The sequence below is a fragment of the Geotrypetes seraphini genome, chromosome 2 (assembly GCF_902459505.1).
Source record: "Geotrypetes seraphini chromosome 2, aGeoSer1.1, whole genome shotgun sequence".
In the NCBI taxonomy this organism is placed as follows: domain Eukaryota; kingdom Metazoa; phylum Chordata; class Amphibia; order Gymnophiona; family Dermophiidae; genus Geotrypetes; species Geotrypetes seraphini.
In genome coordinates, this window is record NC_047085.1 from 62891339 (window position 1) to 62909898 (window position 18560).

Sequence of the window (18560 nt, forward strand, 5' to 3'; positions counted from 1 at the left end):
AAAGAGCTTTATAATTCTTATCCATCTCAAATAGATCTTGATGAAAGTGTCTGTGCAAACATCACATGTGCTTTTAGTTAATTTTGGAGGATTAATCATTTTGTTAACTCTTCTTTGTACCTTTTTCTAATTTCTCTATATCTTGAGATGCAGTGACCAGAATTCTGCCCTGAAAAGCCAGAATACAGTAACTCAAATTTTTGTCAAAACTAAGCTGACTCGCTGGATATTCTGTCATTACTTTGTATTTCTTAATATGAAAGCCATTTAACATTTAGATGCAGGACTTATTAGGCCTATAGTTACTTGATAATTAGAGGTCTCCATCATGAGCCACTTTCATCTTGCTCTCTGAAATTTCTCCCTTTAAAAGTTGTTTTCCATATAGCCCTTGCTGTGAGAGTTAGCTGCAAGTCCTTGTCTCAGGTCCTCCTACACAAGATTCTATCATGACAGGGTAATTCCCCAGACGCATCCAAAATTCCTCCCTAAAGTATTCTCAGAATTCCACATTAACCAATCCATAGTTTTGCCTGTCTTCTTTGACAGTGTCCAAAGCAAACCAAGAAAAAGTCACCAAATGATTCCACAGTGACAAGGAGATAACCAAAAGCAAAAGAACTGTGGAAACAGGGATCTCAATAACCAGGTTTATCGTTCAAAATAGGAATTCTATGAGCGTCAGAGCTGTGGCCGGCAATAAAAAAGCCTAATGTGGAGGTTAAATATCTACATGGCATAAATACACATCATATAAAATTGCCCTCTTAGTATTCAAATCCCATAAAGTTAAAGAACCGGCCTTCATAGATAAACTCCTCATACCACATGACCCTCTAAGAGCGTTAAGATCTGCTACTCAGCATCTTTTCGTGGTGCCCTCACTAAAGATCATAGGTACCCGCCGTGCAACTACCTTCTCTGTAACTGCCTATTCGTATCAGAGTGGAGCAAAATTTAAAGCAGCATTAAAGTGCTTCCTTTATAAAGATGCTTTCGAACAATGATTTTTCCTTGTTTACTTCTCTAAGGAGCCCAGCGACAAAGAAGGTCTCCCTCCCCTATTCTTTATCCCTTGAATGTCTTTTCTTTGCTAAATTGTAGTTCTCCCCTCATCCATTTTGTTTAACAGTGTGTCAAGTCCGCTTTTCTTGTTTGTCCTTGTCTGTAAATTTTGTAACCCCTTTTTATTCATGTAAAATGCCTAGAATCCAAGATAGACGTTCAATCAAATTTTTAATAAACTTGTAAAAGGAAACTCCAGAGTGAGAGGGCATGGGATGAAGGTGTGCTAGGCTCAGGAGTAATCTAAGGAAATACTTTTTGCAGAAAGGGTGGTAGATGCATGGAATAGTCTCCTAGTAAAGGTGGTAGAGACAAAGACAGTGCCTGAATTCAAGAAAGCGTGAGACAGGCAGGTGGGGTCTCAGAGACGGGAGGAGATAGAGGATGCCACAGATGGGCTGACTGGATGGGCCATTTCGCCTTTATCTGCCATCATGTTTCTTTGTTTCTATTTTGAAGCCTGTAGCAAAAGTCCAAAATACAGTTATCTCTTGATAAATGGGAGAAATGTTAGCCAGAACACAGTACTGTATTAGTTTTTGGTCAAGACTTATATCATAGGGATTTATTTAAAGAAACCATTTTTTTTACAAAACAATTTTCTCATAAGTACATTCTCAACAGTTTTAGGGCAGAATTGCAAAAATACTCAAAGTGAAGTCACACCATAGTGATAGATGTGCATTAAAATATTGTTTTATTTTCTATTCCTTTCCTAATAATCCCTTGTGCCTTTTGGGTTTTTTTTGGGGGGCGGGGATTGGCTGCCATCACCTAGATCTTTTACCTGGGTGGTGACACCTAATGTGGAACCTAGCATTAGGTAGTTATAATTTGGATTATTCATCCCCTTGCGCTTCACTTTGTACTTGCCCACTTTAAATTTCATCTGCCATTTGAATGTCCAATCTTTCAGCTTTGAAAAGTCTTCCTGTAATTTCTCATAGCCCGCATGTGATTTAACAAGTTTGAATAGTTCTGTGTCATCTGCAAATCCAATCACATTATTCATTGTTCCCTTTTCCAGATCATATATAAAAGTGTTTAAAAAAAAAATAAATTGGTCCCATTACAGATCCCAGTGGCACTCCACAAGCTACCTTCCCCTATTTAGACAGTAAGTCATGTAACCCTACTCTCAGTATTCTTCTATTAACCAGATCCCAATCCACAAGAACACTGCTTTCTATCCTATAGGAGGAGGAGTGTGGCGCAGTGGTTGGATCTACAGCCTCAGCACCCTGGGGTTGTGGGTTCAAACCCCGCGCTGCTCCTTGTGACCCTGGGCAAGTCACTTAATCCTCCATAACCCCAGGTACGTTAGATAGATTGTAAGCCCACCGGGACAGAGAGGGAAAATGCTTGAGTACCTGATTGTAAAAACCGCTTAATCTACATATACAACATGAACTGGCTATGTTATTTTTACAAAAGCAACTAAAAGCATACCTGTTCAAGAAAGCATTTACCGTCAATTAAGTTAAACATAGGTGTTATTTATGTTAACTAGTACTTTATGCATGACATTAAAATGTAACCTGGTAGTGAGATTGGTGTATCTTAATTGTATTGTTTAATTTGTCTTTTAATGTTTTATGTTAAGTTTTAATTTATTTTATCGTTTGGTATGTGTGTCATTATGTAAGTGTGCTTTTAATCCACCTAGAATTTCAGATAGTACAGAATAGAAATTGTTTAAATAAATAAACCTGTATTCATGCCTTTTAAAAAATTGTAGCAAGTTGGTGAGACAATCCATGTTGACTCAGTCCCATTAAGCCATGTTTGTTTTATGTGTCCAGTAATTTTGTTGTTAATAATAGTTTATGATTTTGTCTGGCACTGTTATCAGGTTTCTGACTCTATAGTTTTCTGGATCCTTTTTATAAAAATTGGTGTTAGATTGGCCACCTTTTAATTTTCAGGTACTGTGAACAATTTTAATAACAGGTTACAAATTACTAAGAGCACAAATATGCAATTTCATTTTTGAGTTCTTTCACTACTCTTGGATGTATACCTTCTGGTCCAGGTGATTTATTTCTTTTTAACTTGTTCATTCGGCTTATTACATCTTCAAGGTCACCAAGACTTGTTTCAATTCCTCCATTATCATCACCCTTACATACTATTTATGGCACAGGTAATTCTGTCATGTACTCCTCAAAGACCGAAGCAAAGAATTCACTTAGAGGCCCTTTCACTATAAACAAGTTTTCCACTCCATGCTTACCTTTCTAGGAGTAAAAACTTGGCATGGCCTTACAGAAAGGACCAGAACTGAACCAGCCACATCATCTTCCGAAAAAAACTGAAAACCCATCTGTTCGCTACTTAATCTCCTTTACCCTCTCCTCTCCCCTTTCTCCACTCTCCCCTCTTTTTCTGTCCCCTCCTTTCCCTGCCTATCCACCTCCTCTCTCTCCCCTCTTGTCTCTCTTTACAGTCGCCGTGAGTCTGTATAGGTATGAGCGACGCACAAATAGAAGATTAGATTAGATTTATTAAAGCTGTTCATGCCAATAGACATTAATGAGACCACTAGTATCTCTCCCTTGTATCAGACTAGAGCAACAGTGAAACACTAAATATGAAGAAAATATGTAATCAAATATATAGTGGGGAAGGGGCCCTCAGTTTTCACAACTAGTATCACTCATACACTGATGTGGCTCATAGGTATAAAGCAGGTAAAGCAGCATTTAGCGTGTGCCAATGTCCATTAATGTGTGCTAATCTTTAGTAAAAAGCCCCTTAATCATCCACTATGTACTTGATCTCCATGATGATCTAATGATGCAACCGACTCCATCACAAGCTTTCTGCTTCAAATGTACCTGAAAAAGCTGTTTCTCTGAGTTTTTGCAGCTACACCAAGCTTCTTTTCAAATTCTTTCAGCTTCCTTATCAGTTCTTTGTATCTAACTTGCCAGTGTTTATGATTTTTCTTCATTTGAATCCATTATGCACTGTTTGAAGCATGCTCTTTTCACCCTAACAGTCTCTTTCACTTCACCTTTGAACCATGCCAGCAGGCCTCCCTTCCACCTTTTTGATTTGTGAAAAAAAAGAATTGCTTTCTGTGTATTATTTTATTGCCTTTAAGGAATTTACATAAATGTCTTAATCATTTGTTCCTTTCTCTCCTCTCCTTTCCTCTCGAGCAGAGGATATTCATAACGAAAATGCAAGAGATTAATGTGCAGGCAAAGATGCAGTATACTCCCCTCTCCATATTTATGGATTCGGTACTCAACTTTTGATTATTCGTCATTTTTATCCCCCCTGGACTTTGCCACAACTTGCTTAGGGCTGACTCTGATCCACCCCCCGCCTCCTGGACCTCTCCACAACTTACTTTTTAAAGCCTGGTGGTTTAACGGTGAAGCAGGGCAGGAACGATCTTCCTAGGCTCCTGTCCCAGTTCTTGACCCAGCTCGTCACTTTAGGGCCCATCCCAAGGGCACTCAGTTTATTTATTAGATGTCTGTGTGGAACACTGTCAAAGGCTTTGCTAAAATCTAAATACACCACATCTAGCGCACATCCTCTATCCAATTCTCTGGTCACCCAAAGAAATTGATCAGATTTGTCTGACAAGACCTACCTGTAGTGAATCCATGTTGCCTCTGGTCCTATAATCCACAGGATTCCAGAAATTTGATCATGCTCTGTTTTAAAAGTGTTTCCATTAATTTGCTTACCACGGAAGTCAGACTTACCGGCCTGTAATTCCCTACTTCTTCCTTACTTCCACTTTTGTGGAGAGGGACCACATCCGCCCTTCTCTAGTCCTCCGGTACTACTGCCGACTCTAGAGACTCGTTGAAAAGGTCAGTCAGTGGAGCTAACAGAACTTCCCTAAGTTCCTTCAGCATCCTTGGATGTATACCATCTAGCCCCATCGCTTTGTCTACCTTTATTTTAGCTAGCTCCTCACGAACATAACCCTGTGAAAATCGATCAAGGTCTATTACCTCCATCCCTATTCATGTTTGTCTTCTGCAGTCCTGCTCCTGGCACACAGAACAGAAATATTTGTTAAGCAATTTGGTCTTTTCTTTATCAGCTTCTACATATTCCTCCCCACCACCTTTGAGTCTCACAATGCCACTTTTGCACTTCTTCCTATCACCAATATATATAAAAAATGTCTTGTCCCACTGTTTTATCACATCAGCCAGAGAAATTCCCCTCCTTCTCCATTTCTTCTATTTCAGTGGAGTTTGATTGTTTTGGTACTAACTGAAGAAAGAGCTGTTCTTCAGTGCTAAAGGGGAGGAGTTGGAAGTTTTAAGTGGGACCCTTCTGTAAAGTTCGTGACTAAAGGGAAGGAACAACTTCACTACAGAATCCTATGTCTTATAGCAGAAAGAAGATTAATGAAAAACCTAATCTTCCAATCTGCACAGGAAAAGGTCTGTCACAATGACAATGGCCAGCATTTCACATTCATAGCTGTTTCAGAGTGTGAACACTCCACAGATCTAGCAAGAAAAACCATAACGTCAGAAAACAGAAACATGCATGCATACACATAAGTGCTGAAAAAAATGCATTAGCTGTATTATCTAAAGAGGAAAACAATGAAAAATACCTGTGTGGTCAGAAACCATCTCAGTTGCTTCACAAACTATGCCATCCAGAACTAAAAAGAAGGGAAAGGGGAGAATTTTGATGTCATATCTTCAAATCTCAAAATACACCTGCTTAAAGGCAAAGGATAAGCAGAAATGTAGCTGGAAGCTACTTCAATTTCCTAGATTGAATGCTGACCCTGCAAATAAGAACTCCATGCCAGCTTTTAATTTAGGGAAGAAAATTCATCTAGGAATAACTCAGAGGCATCTGCAATTACCTGGATAAAACAAAAATCTCAATAGAGAAGCTCAATTCAAGCTTGTAAATTCTGTCCCACCAGTTCTTTACAATTTCATCCAGGGTACCACAGTGATTCACTGAGGAATTGTCAGATGTCATCCACAATTCTTAAGATGATACATCAATCTCAATAAAGTAGACTTCATGCCAGCTTTTGATTTAATCCTTCAGATTCTTCACTGTTCAATCTGTGAAACCACCATTATTCACATTGTAACAAAAAAATGCCTTACATCTCTCAAGCAGTCAGGAACAACATCTAAAATATAACAGCATAAATCAGAAAACCTGTGATTGAATTCCAAGCAATGTAACACCATAGGAGCTTTTCACGGCTTATACAACAAAGGTGGAAGAACATGAAGTGTTGTATAACAAGAAAAACTTCCCAGTGCAGGGGTCCATAAACCATCCTTCACATTCCCATATGATATTGCAAATTTGACAGTTGTAAAATCTATCATGATTACCAGCAGCATTTGATGTGGTGTATGTCAATGTCTTCTTAACATCAGAAGGACTTAAAAGTTTGTTCAAGTTATGTTGTCATGTAAATGCAATCCTTAGGAAAGAACCCTTAAATGCAGGTTGAAGTTTCAAAATGAACCAATAACATTTCAAAATACGAACCACATCTTTAATCCTTGGAGAATATTGTAATACATAGGTGACTGCTTCATCTTTTTGCAGAACGATCATGCTCAAGAAAAAACAAATCTCTATTTAAAAAATTTGGCTCGTTTATAGGCTTGATGAATAACTTCTGAGGGATAACCCCTTTGAACAAGGCAGTGAAACAAATGACTGCTCTGACAGTGATATTATGTTATGTCCGTGCAAAAACGCCTGTTATTGAAAAAATTGAGAGATAGGAAAACTCCACTTAAGGGTCATGGGTTGATTACTGGAGAACTCCAGAAAAGTATTCCTGTCGGTGGATTTTCAAAAGATCGTAATGGCAAATCTATCTCCATCCCTAATCACCAAAACATCCAAAAAAAGAAATCTTATCTGAATGGTAAGAAATATTAAACTGGATGATATAGAATGTCAAGAATTAAGCCAATGATGGGGGGAAAAAAAACAAAAATCAACTGATCTTCCGAACCCAGCCACACCATAAAGATGTCGTCTATATAGCATAGCCAGATGCCAATAAAAATAGAAAAAGGATTATGTTTAATCCACTAATTTCTGCATAAAAAGATTGGCAATGGAGGGGTCCATAGTTGCTCCCATGACCATTCCAGATATCTGTTGTAAAAAAATCAATCCCTATAACAAAAATAATTTTTTGTATTGCAAATTTTATCAAAAAATCAGTAGGAATCCTATTTTCAGAAGTCAAATCAAAAAACTCCTTGATAATGCAAATAGCCTCATTCTGTGTATCACTGTGTATAGAGTCTTGCCATCCAAGGTAACGAGAAAAGAGATCTCTGTAGCATTTTTAATTTTTGACAGTTTACCTAAAAAATGAGGAGTCAAACAAGTAAGCACAATTGGGCATAAAAAAATGTCAATGAAACAGGAAAGGACTCCAAGACCGAACCTCTGTTGAAACAATGGGGTGTCCAGGGATTTCTACCAAGATCTTATGAATCTTTGGCAAAATATAAAGCACTGGACGGTCTATATCTAGAAATAAAAATTCTGAAGGATTTTATTGAGATTGAGATATCTTCTTAAGAATTGTGGATGACATCTGGCAGTTCCTTAGTGAATCACTGTGGTACCCTGGATGGAATTGTGAAGAACTGAAGGGATAGAATTTAAAAGCTTGAATTGATTTGAATTGAGCTTCTCTACTGAGATTTTTGTTTTATCCATGTAATTGCAAATGCCTCCGAGTAATATATTCTCAGCTGAATTTTTTTTCCCTTGCCTGAAAGATATTTGAAGGATTAAATTAAAAGCTGGCATCCATGGAGTTCTTTGCTGGGATCAGCATTCAGTTTAGGGAATTGAGGCAGCTTCCAGTTACATTTCTATTTATCCCTTGCCTTTAAGCAAGTGCATTTTGGATTATGAGGATATGACATCAATTCCCCCATTCCCTTCCCTCTTTTTTAGGCCTGGATGGTGACTTGTAGCCACTTTTGTGAAGCAGCAAGACACCACTGCAGTGACTTCTGACAACACATGTCATTGTTTTCCTCTTTACACAGTACGACTAATGTATTTTTCAGCACTTATATGCATGCACGTATCTGTTTTCTGAAGTTATTATGGTTTTTGTTGCTAGGTTTGTACAGTGTGCTCACACTGTGAAGCAGCCATGAATGTGAAACACTGGCTATCATCGATGTGACAGGCTTTTTTCAATGCAGATAGGCCTTTTATTTTTTTACTTTTTAAAATTTCAGTGGATTTACTTGCATTGCACATAGTACCGATTTAATTTGTATATGAGGAGTTTTTTTTATGCCTATGAAGTTTTTGTAGGTTTTATGCCTATGAGGTTTTTGTAGGTCTCTGTAGGGTGGAGGTTGGGATCTAAGACTTTTTCCTCTTCATTTTTCATTTTATTGGTTGCTCTACTTCTCTGGGCACTTGTTGTAGTATCTCTATATTAATGTTTATGATTCACAATTTCACATATGTACTTGTTTTGTTTTTGATGAAAATTTTGTGTTGGTTTCTATAGTGGTTCAATATTAAGACGGGTATATTGAGGGTTCATTTAAAAGCAAAGGTTCTAGACTTTTTTAAAAAACTAACTTTGTTCAGATGGGGGTTACGTCAAGGAATTGTCTGGATGGGAACATCTGGAAGAAGTAAGAAAGCAGTGGGCAAAATGTAAATTAGCTATTGGAAGGACAAAAAATAAGGAAAGTAATTAAAAGTAAGAGGAAAAGAAGACTGCTTTGGTTCTCAAAAGTAGTAGCTGAGAAGGTAAGGAAATAGATTAGTTTTCATAAATTACAAAAGATCGTAGAAAGAGGGCAAAAATATCTGGAAAAGTTAAGAGAGGCTGGTCGAGTACACAGGAAAGTAAAGATGCAAATAGAAGAAGAATAGCCGGACATGGTAAAAAAAGGGGGACAAGGCATTTTTTAAAGATATATTAGTGATAGCAGGAAGTGCAAAAGTGGCACTGCAATACTCAAAGGTGAAGGGGAGGAATAAGTAGAAGCTGATCAAGATAATGCTGAATTGCTCAACAAACATTTCTGTTCTGTGTTCACAGCTGAAGCACCAGGTGTGAGACCACAGAAAACCAAAGCAAATAGGGATGGAGGTGTTGAGACCTGATCAATTTTCAGAGGATTATGTTCGTGATGAGCTAGCTAAACGAAAGGTGGACAACGCATTGGTGGCTGGATGGTGTACATCTGAGGGTACTGAAGGAACTTGGGGAAGTTCTGGCAGCTCCGCTAGCTGACCCAAGGAAGAGTAGGGACTTCAGGCTTGTAAGTCTGATTTCTGTGGTAAGTAAATTAATAGAAATGGTTTTTAAAACAGAGAATAGTGAAGTTTCTGAAATCCAGTGGATTACAAGATCCAAGACAACATGGATTCAACTAGAGGTAGGTCTTGTCGGACAAATCTGATCAGTTTCTTTCACTGGGTGATCAGAGAATTGGATACAAGGATTGCTCTAGATATGGTGTATTTAGATTTTAGCAAAGCCTTTGACACTTTTTCACACAGGCATCTAATAAATAAACTGAGTGCCCTCAGCATGGGCCCCTAAGGGAACCGACTGGGTCAGCAACTGGTTGAATGAAATGCGACAGAGGGTATTGGTCAATGGAGATTACTCTGAGGGAAAAGATATTACCAGTGGTGTGCCTCAATGTTCGATTCTTGGGTCTATTTTTTTTTTTACATTTTTGTAAGCGATATTGCTGAAGGGCTCTCTGGTAACATTTGCCTCTTTACGGATAACACCAAAATCTGCAATAGAGTAGACACCCCTAATGATGTGGATAACATGAGGAAGGACCTAGTGAAGCTAGAGGAATGGTCTGAAATTTGGCAGCTAATATTTAATGCTTAGAAATGCAAGGTCATGTATTTGGGCAGCAAAAACCCGAGGGAATGGTACAGTTTAGGGAGTGAAGATCTTTTGTGCACAAAAGAGGAGTGGGACTTGGGTGTGACAGTATGTGATAATCTTAAGGTGGCAAAACAGGTTGAAAAGGCAACAGCGAAAGCTAGAAAGATTCTTGGATGTATAGGGAGAGGAATGGACGGTAGAAAAGGAGGAATTGGTGTCCCTCTATAAGACTCTGATGAGAACTCACCTTCAAAAAGATATAAACAGGATGGTGTCAGCCAAGAGGAAGGCTAGTAATATGTGTTCTTTGGAGGAAAGGCAAGAAAGGGGAGATATGATAGATACTTTTAATATGTGGCATAAATACAAATGAGGCGAAGTTCTTTCAATTGAAAGGAAACTCCAGAGTGAGAGGGCATGGGATGAAGTTAAGAGGTGATGGGCTCAGGAGTAATGTAAGGAAATACTTTTTTACAGAAGGGATGGTAGATGCATGGAATAGTCTCCCAGTAGAGGTGCTGGAAGCAAGGACTGTGTCTAATTCAAGAAAGCATGGAACAGGCATGTGGGATCTCTTAGGGAGAGGAGGAGATAGTGGATGCCATGGATGGACAGACTGGATGATCCATTTGGCCTTTATCTACCATCATGTTTCTGTGTTTCTTCCTGAACCCATTAGGTCCCAGGACCTTACCCATGGTGAGCTCTCAGATGCCCCCCTCCCCATACTTCCTCTAAGGTGAAAGGTGATGAAGCTAGATAGGGTACCATCTATAACTGCACATTGAATCTCAGCACTATAAGGATGTTTGTCAGTACAATGACAAATCAGATTCCTCCCCTCTCTGATGGTCTGTGTTGGATCAATGCTTAACACTCTCACAAATTAAAGTGATTTCCGATTTTTAATTTGATGTTAGCAACTAGAAATGCCAATACTGGGTCCCCTTAAGTGAAAGAGTTGGTATCTTGTTATTCCAAGCACCACTTTGGATAGAGTGGGCACTGATATAAATTTAATAAAAGCAGCCAATTTAGCTGGCGAAACAAGGATTTATGTTGAGATTCAGGAAATAGTTAAAAAAAAAAAAAAGCAAACAAGAGATGAAAAAGGTAACAAAGCAGCTGGAAAGCTATGAGCACAAACACTTGCAGCCTAAGTAACAGTGTTATGGGTCTGTGAGCCCTAAAAATAGAGGCAGACTTAAATATTGTTGCTGCTATGGTTCAATGTGTCCTGGGCTATAATCCTTTTTAGAAGGGTTAGAGATGGCCAAAAATGTGAAGAAGCTTTTTATGTGACAACCAATATTAGAGTAGCTGTCACTCACTCTTAAGTGATCCAGATGACATCTGCGTAAACATAAGCAGTTAGTTCTAAAGACTGAATTATAATCAGAAGAGGAGCCATAAATATAAAGTCAGAGCTTGTATTGAACCCTGTGAGGATATCACAGTCAATGGTGTATATAAGGTGTAGTATGTATTGTGCCAGGATACTCTATTCTCTTAGAACATATACGAAGAAGTGACCAATAAAGATTTACAGAAATCATTCAAGCATTCACCAGCTATTTCCAAAAAACAATGCTCAGAGCTAAATTTGAAATTTTTCAGACCAGACATTTAAACAGATTGTAACTTCACTCTTTAATCATCGCACATGTTTTTAATTTATAAATTGCACATAAAAAATTCAAGAAAAATCACTTATACTGTTGTCAAATCACTTTGATAAAGTTCTGGGTTTGAAGTGTTTCGCCATAGCTGCTTCCAGTGCAGGTGATCGAGGCAGACAGCGTGCCAGACTTTAAGAATAAATGGGATACCCATGTGGGATCCCTACGAGGGTCAAGATAAGGAAATTGGGTCATTAGGGCATAGACAGGGGGTGGGTAAGCAGAGTGGGCAGACTTGATGGGCTGTAGCCCTTTTCTGCCGTCATCTTCTATGTTTCTAACGCCTGTAATGCAAGGTGTCAGCTTATGCAGTCTTGGCTCACAGAATGCTTTGGATCCAGTGTCCAAGGCTACCTTAAGCAGACTGCCCTTTAAGGGGTAGGTGCTCTTTGGTAACATTTTTGATGACCTTTTGGCCAATGTGGCAGCTCACCGCCCTAAGTCCCTGCCAGAGAATAGGACTCACTGACCTCCTGCAGGAATATAATCTGCTGCCAATCATACTTATCCACTACTTATACTCTCTTGATGTCCCCCTTAATCTAAGGGCTATCATGGCCGATGTCACAGGAAAGATCTTAGCCTTACCGGTCCTCTACTTACTAGATACGAGAAGTCTGATATCAAGAGCTTTAGCATTTGAATCAATTCAAACTCACTTTACATGGGACAGAATCACCAGGTCTGAAAAATCTTTTTGCCCCTCTCGCCACCTTCATGACTGCACGGAAACATGCTACTTTCCAATCCCTGTGGTCAATTCTTCCCGCTGTCCCTTAAGACCAATGCATAAAAGACAACTCCTCATAAAAAACCTACGACTCAGAACCTTTGGTTCCTCTAGATCAGGGATCTCAAAGTCCTTCCTTGAGGGCCACAATCCAGTCGGATTTTCAGGATTTCCCCCAATGAATATGCATTGAAAGCAGTGCATGCACATAGACCCCTGCTCTAGATCCTTACAAGCTATCTGGAGCATACCTGAACATTCATTCAATCAGGAGTAAGGCACAATTGGTCAAAGACTGGCTGGAAGAAACCCACCTGGATATACTACTTCTAACTGAAACATGGCTAATCTCTGATCAGGATATCATCATAGGTGATATACTACCTTCAGACTACAAAAATTATCCCTTTATCAAGAAACTCAAAAAGAGGAGGTGGTTTAGCAATAATTCTTCGAGACAACTTTGAGTTCCAAGTGTTAGACTCTAAACTTGACTACTGACCTGGAAATTCTCACCTGTAAAATATCTAAAGAGGATTGCAAAGACAACTTGATTGTCACAATATTTTACATTCCCCCCCCAAAATGGCATCTAGCAAAAGAGGAATTCTATGAATTCCTCCTTGCAAACTCGGTAGGTGGTGCCTACAACCTTATAGCCAGGGATGTTAATTTACACCTCGAACAGGCAGACAATTCCAACATAACTGACCTACTTTCCTTCCTTACATCATTGGGTTTTTCCAAACTATCCTCAGCTAAAACCCATCAGAAAGGTCAACACTTAGATCGGATTACATTCCTTTTAGAGAATGACATGGTGACAAAATTCATCACCGTTCCCGTCCCCGCGGATAACCGCGGTAAACCATCTTCATGTCATTCTTTAAGGAGAGAGGGAAGAATCAGAGTATGAATGGCCACAACCACTGACCCTCAAGCTTTGCTTTGAAGAATGCTGGTGTAGAAGGACTGAGGCTGAAATAGACACTAAAAAATTACATGGGATTATTTCCCACGGTTATCCGCGGGGATGGGAACGGTGATGAATTTTGTCACCGTGTCATTCTCTAATTCCTTTCTAATGCCCCAATGACCCCCAGTATGGGTCTCAAAGGTGAAACTTGGTCGGACCTTCTCTTATGCAATTTTGAATTATGCTGGTTTAAAAGACAACTTAAAACGAAACCAAGGAACAACTTCAAAGAGATAACTATTTGCACAAGAGGACAGCTGAACCCAAAGAATTTTGGATGCACTATAGCTTAATTTCCAACTCAGCTTTTGACCCAAACTTCATTTTAGGATGGAAAAACTTTAGTGATCAGGTCTTAAACGACACAGCCCCTCTGAAAAAACGTTAAAAAAAAAAGTTTATCAGATAGCTGGTATGATATCGACTTAACGGTCTTAAAGCAAGAATTAAGCAGACTGATAAGAATATGGTGCAAATCAAGGAAAGATGAGGATAGACTTACTTGGCAACTAAAGGTTAAAGAACACAAAATAATGATCAAAGAAAAGCGTTGCAAATATTACTCTCAAAAAATTAATTCTCCTACTTTAAATAGTCACAAACTTTTCAGAAGTCAATTCTTTGATATTGATTTCCACAAACGCTCCAAGCAGACTCCCCACCCCCTGCAGTGATCTTAGCTGACTTTTTCGCTACAAAAATCCACAAATTGATATCGTCTCTTGCAGGTTCAAGCACAGATTTACCTATCACACTTACAGCCTTAGACAAAGAAGATACAGCTGTTGACATGATCTGGAATCACTTTGAAAACCCGGACTGGAGCCACTTCCTCAAGCTTTACTCAAAATATGTAAAATCCGATTGCCTATTGGACACTGCCCACCGACTATTATGAAAATAGCTCCTATCTTCTTCAAAGCTGAACTTTTTAACTGGTTTCTTCGTGCATGTGCACCGGTAAATTCCCTGAGGAACTTGGTCACATCCTCGTGACTTCTATTATCAAAAACTCAAAGGATTCTGTTTCCTTGACAGCCAACTACAGACACATTGCCAACATACCATTCTTTCTTAAACTAATGTAAGGTCTGGTTAACATTGACCTCACAAAATATTTAGAGAAGTTCAGCATGCTACATGATTCTCAATCTGGCTTCCGTACACATTACAGCACTGACCATCTTTTCCATTTGTTTTCCTGGAGAAAAAGCGCACTGGTTCTGCAGTTCGACTTGAGCAGTGACTTTGACTTTGTTGATCATGACTGCATAGGTGCCTTGATTCCATCGGCATTTAGATAGGTACAAAATTGGTTCATGGATTTCCTAAAAACCCGTAATTACCAGGTCTACAGCGAAGGAACCTACTCTCAAGCTTGGTACAATCCCTGCAGAGTGCCACAGGGCTCCCCACTCTCCCCCTCACTTTTCAATATTTACATGGCATCACTGGGAAATATGTTATCTGATTTAAAACTGAAATTGTACATATACACAGATGACATGACTATTATTATTCCCATAACCTCATTGACCCAGGAGACAGAACAATTCATCTTATCTGTCCTTACCAAGGCAGAACATTGGAATATGCATTCTAAATTACAACTGAATCCAGAAAAAAACAAGTTTTTCTTGACAAGTCCCAATAACAAGATCATGAACACCTCCTTGAGACTAAATGGGTCAGACTACCCAATTAATCCTACAGCCAAAATCCTGAAGCCTGACTTTTTGAAGATTACACTAACTCTCAAGTCAAAAAATGTTTTCTTACTTTATGGAAGCTTCATACCATTAAACATTACTTCAATTTCTTCTCCTTTCGACTGCTGGTTCAATCCCTGATCTTAAGCACCTTAGACTATTGCAATGTTATATACTTGGGATCTCTCAAAAAAACCATCAAACGACTGAGAATTGTCCAAAACGCTGCAGTCCATCTCATTTATGGCCTCAAGAAATCAGACCATGTAAGCCCGTATTACAAAAAATTACACTGGCTGCCTGTGGAAGCAAGGGTCATTTTTAAGTTTGCTTGCCTTTGCTTCAAAACCATGATAGGTTCATTCCCAACCTATCTGTCCCACCAATTCGAATTCCCAGGCACAACTAATGCACAAAGTACCTATTTGTTCGCTTTTCCATCCAAGCAGGCAAATAGAACAAATGTTTAACCAACTTCATCTTAAATGCACTTTCATACCAAACGTTTAGAAAGTCAATTAAAACTTATTTCTAACAAATTTCTCCGACCCCACTTTAACCTTGATGTACTTCCAAAACACTTCCAGATAAACTTGACTAAACTTAACATGCCAATGTAATTTCGAAAGCTCTCTGTAATGTTGCTGTCTGTATACAGTCTCTTCGCCTATAAACCGCTTTGGAAATGTCTGTGGTATGGCGATATATAAAAATAAAGTTGTTATTATTATTATTACTTTTTGTCCTTCCTGCTGCTCTCAGCAATACTACCCAGGTCCCTCTGCTCAGAGGTCCCTCCAAGATTACTGGCAGCATTTCAGAAACTCCAGGCGCCAGCAGATTGCTGGGTCTCACCTCAACCCACCCTCTGAACAGGCTGACAGCCCTGCTCCCACATATTTGGGGGGCAGTTGTTGGCATTTCAGGGGGGAGTAGGAGAAAATGTCCTCAGATCAATGAGTGCTGGATATCAAGATCGAGTTTGATCACCCTCCTATGGATTTTGTTTCTCAACTCTCTGCCGGGTGTCTGGAGAAGGAGATCAAGGTCCAAGCCACTCTCCAGAGGCTTCTAGACATTAGGGCCATAAAGCCTGTTCCTGGCGATAACTTGGGCTCAAGCAGATACTCCAGATACTTCATCATACCAAAGAAAGGCACTGAAGACTGGATGCCCATTTTGGATCTCAAAGCAGTAAATGTGTTTTTGAGGGCCCCTCGTTTCCACATGGAGACAGCCCATTCGATCTTTGAGGTGGTGGCTCCAGGAGCATTCCTAGTCTCTCTGGACCTCATGGAAGCCTCTCTATACATTCCCATCTTTCTAGACCGCAGCTGAGGTTCCACATACTTCAGCATCATTTCCAGTTTGTCGCTCTCCCATTCAGCCTGGTAACAACCTCCCACACGTTCACCAAGGTTATGGTGGCAGTTGCAGTTCACCACCAGCAAATGGGAATTCAAGTTTACCCCATCTGCAAAATTGGCTAATCAGAACCCCATTCAGACAGGAGTGCGCGTTGGCAGCTCATCAAGTAGTGGAACTGCTCCAACATTTGGACTGGATTGTCATCTTTAGGATGAGCCATCTGGACCCAACCCAGAGGCTGGAGTACCTGGGCATTCTCTTTGACACTGCTTGTGGCCAAATTTTACTTCCCAAGCAATGCAAATGAGAGCTCCAGAGACAAATTCTGTCCCTTTTGGAGATGTAGACCGACTGCTTGGCATTACCTTCAGGTACTGGGCTCCATGGCAGCCATGCTGGAGGTTGGTCCCTGGGCCAAGCCTCCTATGCAACTTGTATAAGACTTTCTTCTGTCCCGGTGGTCTCCTCAGAGACATCCTCTTCAGATGCAGCTCCCTTGGACAGGGTGGCTTTAGGATGCGTCCTTGTCAAAGGGCACGCCTCTCTGGATCTCAGGCTGGATGACTTTCATGACTGATGCCAGCCTCTTTGGTTGGATAGCTCACTGCAGGGAATGCTTGGTCCAGGGCCAGTGGACTCCTCTTCAGAAGAAGTGGTCCATAGACCATCTGGAACTCTGAGCCATTCTGCTGCCTTAAAGTCTCTAGAGTAGACATGTCAAACTCTGGTCCGCAGTGTGATAAAAGTTGGCCCACCAGACATTTCCCAATTTATACTTAAGCTGGCCCACCGGCTCAAACCGCTGCCGCTGCTTTTCACAAACACCTTCCTCTGCCTTCGCCTGGTCCTCCCTCCATCCCGGCCTCCTCTTCAAGCAGCCTGCTGCGGATCGCTGGCCAGCTGTAGTGAACCTCATAGGCTGCCATCAACCTCCGCAGCACGTTCCCTCTGCTGCGATCCTGTACGTGAGAGAAGGGGCAGGAACACGGCAGAGGGAACGTGCTATGGAGGCCAATGCAACCCGCTAGGTTCACTACAGCCGACCAGCAATCCTATGCAGGCTGCTTTGAAGATGAAGCCAGGATGGAGGGAGGGTATGAACGGCAGGCAAGAGGCTAACAAGGCCTTTAAACCAATAATGGGATCATTGGTATTCTGTCAACCACCAGCAAATTGTCCTGTCCTTCTTCCTCTCAGATCCCATAATTTTTCTGTTCTCTTTTCAATTGTTAATGCTGTTGATTTCTTCTTTCTTGTGGACTTTTTTAATGTAATAAGTGGAGCAGTCTTAGGTGAGCATGCTCCATTGCTAGGCAGTATTGAGGGTGGAAGGTAATTGTGGAACTTAGGACAGCTCTCATTGGCTCAGTCAAAACCTGTTGCTGCTGACACAGTCAAGCCTTGGATCAGCCCCTGTGTCACAAGAAAGTTGCATGGGGCTTAGAGTTTGAAGAGGACAGAGAAGGTACGGGGGGGTGTGTAAGTAGGAACAGCGGGTAGAGATGAAAGATGGATGGTTAGCATGGAGAAAGAAGAAAATGACAAATGGGCAGGAGACTCTGGCAAGCAAGTTTTCAGAAGACAACCAGAGCCTGGGACCAACATGACTTGAATAATGACCAGACAGCAAAAGGTAGAAAAAATAATTTTATTTTCTGTTTTGTGATTACAATATGTCAGATTTGAAATGTGTATCCTGCTAGAGCTGGGGTTAGACAGCAAGTGTGAACTAGGACCTAAAAGAGAGAGGAAAAGTCTTTATTTATTTTCTTTACATCACAGAGCCGGGGGGTTGGAGAGATTGTAAACTTATATTTCTACTAAGACTAACGGGTCCTTTTATTAAGGTGTGCATTTAGCATGTGCTAAATCGGTTAGCATATCTTAATAAAAAGATACCTATGTATCTTAATTTAAAAAATTTGGCCCGCAACTCAGCCTACGTTTTAGATTTCGGCCCCTTATATGATTGCGTTTGACACCCCTGCTCTAGAGGATGTCCTGGAGGAAAAGGCTATAAGAACATTCTCCAACAATGCTATAGTGGTGGCGTAAGTGAACAGACAGGGAGCCACAAGGAGCGCTTCCTTATGACTGGAGGCTCAGATGCTCTGAAGCCCATCTTCAGGCTCTTTCTACTGCCCATGTG

At 40.3% G+C, this 18560-nt stretch overlaps 1 protein-coding gene across 1 annotated transcript in view; it reads right to left on the reverse strand.

Annotated features, from left to right (window-relative positions):
- Nucleotides 1-18560, reverse strand: part of DCAF13 (DDB1 and CUL4 associated factor 13) — a 148378-nt gene that overhangs the window by 43242 nt on the left and 86576 nt on the right. The gene's annotated exons all lie outside the window — the stretch shown is intronic.